Source organism: Peromyscus eremicus, chromosome 9 (assembly GCF_949786415.1).
Source record: "Peromyscus eremicus chromosome 9, PerEre_H2_v1, whole genome shotgun sequence".
In the NCBI taxonomy this organism is placed as follows: Eukaryota; Metazoa; Chordata; class Mammalia; order Rodentia; family Cricetidae; genus Peromyscus; species Peromyscus eremicus.
The window spans coordinates 36,293,921-36,302,331 of NC_081425.1; the positions used below are offsets into that span (position 1 = coordinate 36,293,921).

Consider the following 8,411-nt stretch of genomic DNA (forward strand, 5'->3'; position numbering starts at 1 on the left):
TACTTCCTCAACCACCTAACTAACACACACACACACACACACACACACACACACACACACACACGAAAGAATGGTGAATTATATATACATCTCCATTACAAGTAATTAGAAAGGATTTAAAATACATGGAAGGGTTTGTATAGGTTACAGGAAACACTATAGCATTTTACATAAGAGACTTGAGCATTTACAGATTTGGGCATCCAAGACAAACCAGATTTCCCATGAATACGGGGGGGGGGGGGGACAAATATATTGTCAAACAAGAAAACTCAACTGAAGTTAGGTGCCCTTAGTTTAAATTAAGGCTTCATTATTTACATGTAACCGGTTCAATCATTGACCACAAAACTGAATTGAAACGGCCCTTGCCATCCTTAGAGAATAGGCTGGTATTGCTCACCTCAAGCCTTATCCTCCCAGTCACATGGGTTGGCCTGACTAACCCCATCCTGCATCGTTCATGACTATGAACTGTCTAGGGCCTCACCATGAATCACCTAATTAGCATAACTTACCAACTGTTTTGTCAACCCTGTAGGTCTGGGAGTCTTACCATAGGTAACGATTCCAGAGGCTGAAAGGCCACCTCCCAGGAACTGGAACAAAAACCAGGCAAAGCCATTATTACACCTGTCCCATAATGTCACCTGTGTAGAGGGAAAATGAGGCAAGACACAGTTCAGTTGAGTGTCAGAACCCTGAGGCCTTGGGTACTCTTGGGGAATAGTTTCGGTAAAGTAGGATGAAAACCAAAATGGGATTACTAAGATCTGAGCAGTAAGAAAGCAGATGTGGAAAGGGATCCCGACCCATGGCCTCACAGCAAGGGAAGCAGCAGGATGGGGCCTTGCCGTTGCCACTGTCTTTAAGGGAAAGGGGCTGGGCTTCCTTTACTGACCCCGGACCCTTAGAAGATTCCTTCCATCATCCGCTCACTTCCTGCCTGCCCATCACTGAGACAGGCAAGGCAACTGTGCTGCTGCCTTTGCACTTTCCTTTACCAGATGGCGAGATGAGCAAGGCTGACTGTGTATAATGAGCTTTGACAAACGCCATACTAGCTTAGGATCCAGACATACCTTTATTGTTTGAATGGGGAGTGCACTCTGCTAAGCTGATTATGCTTTTACACAATTGGTTTCTAATGACTTACTTGGTACTTTTGAAGATTTTAGCGATATAAAATGACTTTTTACACATCTATCATTGTGTGTGTGTTTTATATATATTCTATATACTTATAAATATGTGTGTGTGTGTGTGTGTGTGTGTGTGTGTGTGTGTGAGAGAGAGAGAGAGAGAGAGAGAGAGAGAGAGAGAGAGAGAGAGAGAGTCAAAGAACAAAATGACACTAAGGGGAGAAATTGTTCATAGTGTCAGTGTATCAACAGTAAAGAAATCCCAGGAGATACGGACTGCTGGCGGCCAGCACTTACTTTAGGTATTGCATAGATTAAAAACATATATTTGTCACATACTTTACAGTTGTGCATACCCAGTGGTACCTTAAAAATGATATTTATGGATTATTCACTCCTTGTCCCCTAATAAAGCTGCCGTTGAGGTGAAACAACACAGCTACTTAGTAGGTCAAAGTAATAGTCAGGAGCACAGGTAAAGAACTGTAAAAAGACACCAAATTTCCAGAAGATTGGAAGTCACTGAAGTCATGTTGGGACTCCAGCATTCTGCATTCCTTCTCTAGTCAAAACTGCCACAGGCTTGCCATCGGCCGCAAAAGGTAGAAGCTCAATTTCATTTCTCATCGGAGAGCTGGCAATCCTAAGAAGCCAGTGCCCGTTAGAACCATGGTGTGATAGAGGAAGGATACTGCTTTAGAGGGAGGAGCCTCTCTGAACCATAACTAGTATTAGCTGCAATGGGGAGGGTTTCCTCTAGGGTCTTCCACCAGTGTGTTGGCTGAAATACTTCATTTAGATGCCAAAGTGTGTGTGTGTGTGTGTGTGTGTGTGTGTGTGTGTGTGTGTGTGTGTGTGTTGCCAGCGTCTTTCCTAGATTCCTATGTGGTGATATTGTGTCCCCCAATATGCTGTGTACCCTAATAAACTTATCTGGGGTCAGAGAACAGAACAGCCACTAGATAGACATAGAGGCCAGAAAATGGTGGCACTCACACCTTTAATCCTATCACTTGGGAGGCAAAGATCCATCCATATCTCTGTGAGTTCAAGGCCACACTGGAAACATCCAGCCATGGTGACACACACCTTTAATCTCAGGAAGTGATGGCAGGAAGCAGAAAGGTATATAAGATGTGAGGACCAGGAACTAAGTTTGTTAAGCTTTTAGGCTTTTAGCAGCAGTTCAGCTGAGATCCATTTGGATGAGGACACAGAGGCTTCCAATTTGAGGAAACAAGATCAGCTGAGGAATTAGCAAGGTGAGGTTAGCTATGGCTTGTTCTGCTTCTCTGATCTTTCAGCGTTCACCCCAATACCTGGCACAGGGTTTGTTTTTATTAATAAGACCTTTTAGAAATTTGTGCTACATTCCTATGTCTTTGTGTTTCTGGGGAAGCAATGGGAATGTTAGTGCAGGGTGTTGGAGGTTTTCAAATATTGTTATCATTTAAATCTGTATTCTGCAAACACCATATGGAACCCAACATTGGGTATTGTGTACAGTCTTGGTTCTTACATTTATGTCCAGTGGGCTCTCTGCATTTAAGGTTGATTCAGCTTTCCAACAGTCCAACTTTAAATTCACAGAGAAAAGCAAAGCTATGGTGGGCTCCCTGATTCACTTATAGTAAGAATCCTATGGGGAGTTAAATTGAAATTAGTGAGTCTTCCTATTTTAAAGCAAAATACGATGCATTCTTACCCTGCTTATTTCCAGGGTTACACAAATATATGATATTTGGATTGGATCCCTTAGGAGTTTGGTACTAAGAATAGTAGCTGGCTCTTTGCCTATCTGTGCTGCCATTACCAGTGGCCCTGAGTATTGGCAGGGGTCCTGGATATATCATACACAGACATCAATTGTAATGTCTTAAAGAAAAAAAAAGGAAAGCCCAGGATTTGATTCATAAAATTGTACAAAAGTACTCCCTTTAGAAAATGAAGCAGTAATCTTCTTTTGCCTTAGTACATTCAGTATTCAGTATAAAATGTGTGTTGGCAAAGATTTCTATGGAGGATAAATAGAATGCTTCTATTTTTATTGCAGCACCAGCCTCACCTTTAATTGAGTCCGTATGTCCAAGTATGCCTTATTGTATTTATAGCCATCTAACTGCACACGTGAAGGACGGAGGCCTCCCACATCAAGTTATGCTTTACTTATGCCTCTGCAAATCTATATGTTCTAACTTACAGTACTGCCTCCCCTGTGTTGTTTGAAAGTCGACTATTTAAAAGTGTAATGCCAATGGAAAAGTAAGAACCAGGATGGGGGCTGTTAGGGTGCAGAGAGGGGAATATGGGTTCTGAGAGTGAAAAGTTATGGAGGAACGGCTAACAGGACTACAATCTCTTCCTCTTAAGGTGCTTTGTGCCCTTTTGTATTTTCCAGTGGTCTGTAAACAGGCATCTTCCTTTTTCACACCATCTTACCCATTGCTTCCCATTCAAGTGTTTATTTCTGAAACCACAGAGGCATCAAGTACCATGCTAGTCTCTTATCATCTTACCCCAAATGGCAAACCCATGGCCATTTTGAGTTTCTCAAAAGGATCTGAATGTTCTTGCTTGCATTGGCCCAGTTGTTATTGACCTAAGCCTCCAGAGAAGTTCAAACACCAAAGCACTAAAAGAAACACCCCAGGGCTATGCTGGACACTTCGACTGCAGTCTGATAGGCAGAGATCCTAAAATGCTCTTGTCCTCCTTTTTTCTCAACGCACAGTCCACTGGTGACTTTCACAGGAACTGTTTGAGAAGAGTAAAATGTCAAAAGCATGAGTGTGAGCTCAAGAGGAAAGTGGATGGGAAGAACGGAGACAAGAACCTGGTTCCTTCAAAGGATTTTTTTTTTCCTAAAAGGAACCAAGCACTGAGTGTAGCTAGGGCAGAAGTGAAAACAAATGGAAATTTCTTTCTCCAGTTTGGAGTTAGCACAACAAACTTGCATGCTGAGGGGAATTGTCTTAGTTAGTGTTTCTGTTGCTGCAGTGAAACACCATGGACCAAATAACAAGTTTGGGAGGAAAGGGTTTATTTGGCTCACACTTCAACACTGTAGTCTGTCACGGAAGGAAGACAAGGCAGGAACTCAAACTGGGCAGAAACCTGGAGGCAGGAGCTAATGCAGAGGCCATGCAGGAGTGCTGCTTACTGGCTTGCTCAGTCTGTTCTCTTTTAGAACCCAGGATCACCAGCCCAGGGATGGCACCACACACAATGGGCTAGGGCGTCATTAATTTTTAAAAAAATGCTCTACAGCTGGATCTTATGGAAGCATACGATCCTTTCCCTCCCCTCTAATGACTCGCTTGTGTCAAGTTGACATAAAACTAGCTGGAACAGGAATGATCCCAGGGAGGACTAAACCTTGACAGTTCAATAGGGCAAGTGTAGCTGCCAAAGGGATGGCTGTCAATACCACAGCAGGAGTGAGGCCTTCCAGGCTGTTCTCAGCAGGGCAGGATGTTGATCCATCCTAACAGGAAGGAAGGTATAGGTAGATACTTGATGTTAAGGGAGCATCCGGTGGAAGTTTTGTTATGTTTTATTTGTATGAAGGTCCCAATTGAGAGTGGGCAGACATGCTACAGGTTTGACAAGAGAAGAAAGGGTGTGAAATGGTTGTCTAGGAAAATGGAAGGATGAATGAATTCAGATACTACAATGGATTGAGGTCATGTTTAAAATTCACAGTCATTAATTTAATTGAAACCAGTACAGAAAGGAATGACGTCGTGACCTTGACCATACTCTGAGAAGGCAGTTTCTATCTATATCTCTGCTTTATGAAGCTCTTGTGAGGATTCAGAGCACCATTATTAGGAAACTCAGCTTTGAATTACTTAGCACTTTTTCTGTGGCAAAAAGGTGTTCAGCTTTGTCTAAGACAGCTCCAGTGTCTCCTAATACAGTGTCTGGCTTCTGCCACTGACTTACTTAATAACTAATCTAAGCTTATGACCAAACTTCTTTTTGCTTTTCCTCCTCAGTCTGTAACATGGTGGTGATATTTAAGGTGCAACATTTTTTTTTTTTAAGTTAATATGCTGCTTAATAAATCCAGGATGTTCGTAAGATAGTATTACAGCCCTCTCTGCTAAGCCCTGGAAAGTCAGGTCAGAGCCTCCACTTAAACCCTAAATCCTGGTGACAGAGGAACTGCTCCTCCTGTAGGTTTTGAAAAAAGGGGGACCGATAAGCATGCTAGCTAGTTTTATGTCAACTTGACACAGGCTAGAGTCATCTGAAAAGAGGGAACCTCAATTGAGAAAATGTCTCCATAAGATCTAGCTGGCGGGCATCTTCTTGATTAATGATGGATAGAGGAGGGCCTAGCCCATAGTGGATAATGCCATCCCTTCTGCTGGTGATCCTGAGTTCTATAAGAAAGCAGGCTAAGCAAGCCATGAGGAGCAAGCCAGTAAGCAGTGCCACACCACAGCATTGGTGTCAGCTCCTGCCTCCAGTTTCCTGTCCACTGTGAGTTCCTGTCCTAGCTTCCTTCAGTGCTGAACAGTGATGTGGAAGTGTAAGCCAAATAAAGCCTTTCCTCCCCAAGTTGCTTTGGTCATGGTGTTTCATCACAGCAAGAGTAACTCTTACTAGACGGTAAGTATCACCATATAGTAGCCACCCAGATTGTGTGCTTTTATCCCCACATCTACTTTTTGAGATTTATTATTAGAATTTAAGACTCAAGGTTATTGAACTATCCATCTAATGATCAGATTTCATACCATGTCTACCTAAAATCCCATGTTATTTTTTATTTTTACTTTTCCACATATAAAAATGGCCTTGATTGAATATAGCTATAGAAGCTGTGAAACTTTATGTATTATTTTCTTATATTCCAGATCCATATTCTTGCCTGTGTAATCTCGATAATCTAAGATTTTAACTAGCATTGCCCAGTAACAACTTAACCTTGTTTGTTGGAAGTCTCATTATGGAGTAGTATACAAGAAGACATCAAATGACCAGAGATGATAGAAAGATTTGGGAATGGGCAGTACACTGACTGAAAATCAGCACTTAGCTACAAATGTACTTTCCACATACCTTTTGGGGGAAGATGGTGAATACAAGATAAAATTAATTTATGTGGCCATGGGAACTGCAGAACCACCAGGCCTGTGTCTTCTTTGCTGCAGGCACAGAGTGTGCACTATGAGCTGCGGCACATAAACTCCTCTCAGGGAAAAAAAAAAATCACTGCTCTGCTAGATTTTGATTTTTGAGTAACAATTGCCTACCTGATAGAGAAAGTGATAAGAAAAGTGTATTTATTTTCTTCCAACAGCTAAAAGCTGATCATACTTCTAAAATTTGTAGAGATTGTCCAAGAAACTGTGTAAAATCCTCATCCATCACTGGAAGCCCCTGGTCAGGAAATGACAGTGCAGTAAATATCTTCAGCAGCCACCTTTTTAATGTACAAGCTGTTTTCGGTTGGAATTTTCAGCGCTCACATAAAACACACTGTCATGAGTGACTGCTTGTGCTCCAAAGTCATTACTATTGGGATAATGGAACATCTCTCAGCGAATAACCAAAAAACTTTAAATGTCATGTCAAGTTTGTTGGAGCCATTTTCAAACCCTGTTCAAGGTTACATGAATATTGAGGCTATCTGCTTTTTGAAAGTATGAGAGAGTCACTCATAAGGTTGTACAGTGTGAGAGTCAGTTAATTAGATGAAATTTTAGGTCTCTTTGAGAAAATTAATCAGCCAGCACCATTTAATCACTTCCTATTATGGAATCAAGATCGTAACCACTTGCCAGTGTGTATGTGTGTATGGGTGCATGTATATATAAGTAGATGTAGATATTCCACTCAATTTTGTTATGACAAAATTATGTAATTGTGTTTTGCTAGAAAATACAATTTGCCTGACAACTTTATTATTTCTTTTAAGGGATATTTTTTAACTTTTCAACTTCTTAGGATAATCTTCCTTTCTTTTGTTCAAAAGGAAAATCTTAGTCTAATTCTTCCTCTTCCATTGGTTCATAATCTGTGCAGACTGTTTATTTACCCGGTGTGTTTATTGAACACTTAGTTTACCTAGGGCTATTACAGATACTGAAACTACACAGTTTAAAGTAAAGTTCTTTCTCTGTGGACCATACATTCTAGTGAAAAGACACCCAGTGGACAAGTAAATAGACATGTGGTACATGTGCTTGCCATGATGCTAGGAGGGAAAAGATGGGGGGAAGGAACACAGGGATGGGGAGGATCAAGATAAGGCCCATCTGAAATGGTTAGAGAAGGCTTCTCCATTTCATTTGTGTTTGACCCAAATCCTGAATGAAGCATAAGACAAAACTCTGATAATGTCCTGCCCACAGGTATTTCAGCATAAAAGAAGAAAATAAGCAATTGTCTTCTATAATTTAATTGATTCTTAACCTATACATGTTAACTTTACATCTGTCTTTCTTCTGACTACTTTTAGTCTCTCCAAGAGGATTTATTTATTGAGAATTATTAAATCTATGTTTTATAACATACCTGGACCTTGGTTTCCACACTGACAAGTTTCATGTTTCTTTTTTTCTTAATGTAGAAAACCAGAAAGTACAGTTGACAGAAGGGTCACGTCCACACCACAGTATCAATGGCAACTCCACCAGGACTCCAGTCGCCAAGGAGCTTAATTATAATCTAGACACTCATAAGTCTACAGGGAGGATCAAGGCAGTTGAGAAGGAAGCCTGTAATACAGAAAGCAACAGAAAAAAGGAAATGGAACTTCTTGGCTCTGTTTCTAAAAGCGAATCCGTCCCTGAAGTTGAAGCCCTGCTGGCAAGATTACGAGCTTTATAAATTAAACTGGTTAAAAAAATGATTAAGCCAAGCACAAAGCCATGCTTTCAGCTGTAACACTTGAAAAGTTGCTTTTATGTGACTTTATATAGTTTTAAATTATGATATATATTAGAGGAATAAAGCTAAATACATGATTGCAATGCTTTTCTATGTACTTGAAGTTTTGGCTTATTCAAGATTGTAATGGGCTTTAATGCTTTTTTTTTGTGTCCTGATACTTATCTATTCTATATTTGCTGGTCAAATTATACAAGTTGCTTTAGAGAGCAAGGAGGCAGCCATGTGTTCAACAGTGTGTCTTTAAGACAATGACGTCCTTCTAAGTCTTAATATTTACCACTTCAACATTAATGAAAGATCATTAAGGTGAAGACTTGGTGTCTGTCCATATGTATTCCATATTTGCTATCTGTATAGCCCAAA

At 40.6% G+C, this 8,411-nt stretch overlaps 1 long non-coding RNA gene across 1 annotated transcript in view; it reads left to right on the plus strand.

Annotated features, from left to right (window-relative positions):
- LOC131919194 (uncharacterized) overlaps positions 1-8,133 on the plus strand; it is a 92,856-nt gene extending 84,723 nt beyond the window's left edge. Inside the window, exon 2 of the long non-coding RNA XR_009381188.1 lies at positions 7,726-8,133. This is a non-coding gene — a long non-coding RNA (uncharacterized LOC131919194). The remainder of the gene's footprint in view (positions 1-7,725) is intronic.
- Positions 8,134-8,411: the final 278 nt, after the last annotated feature.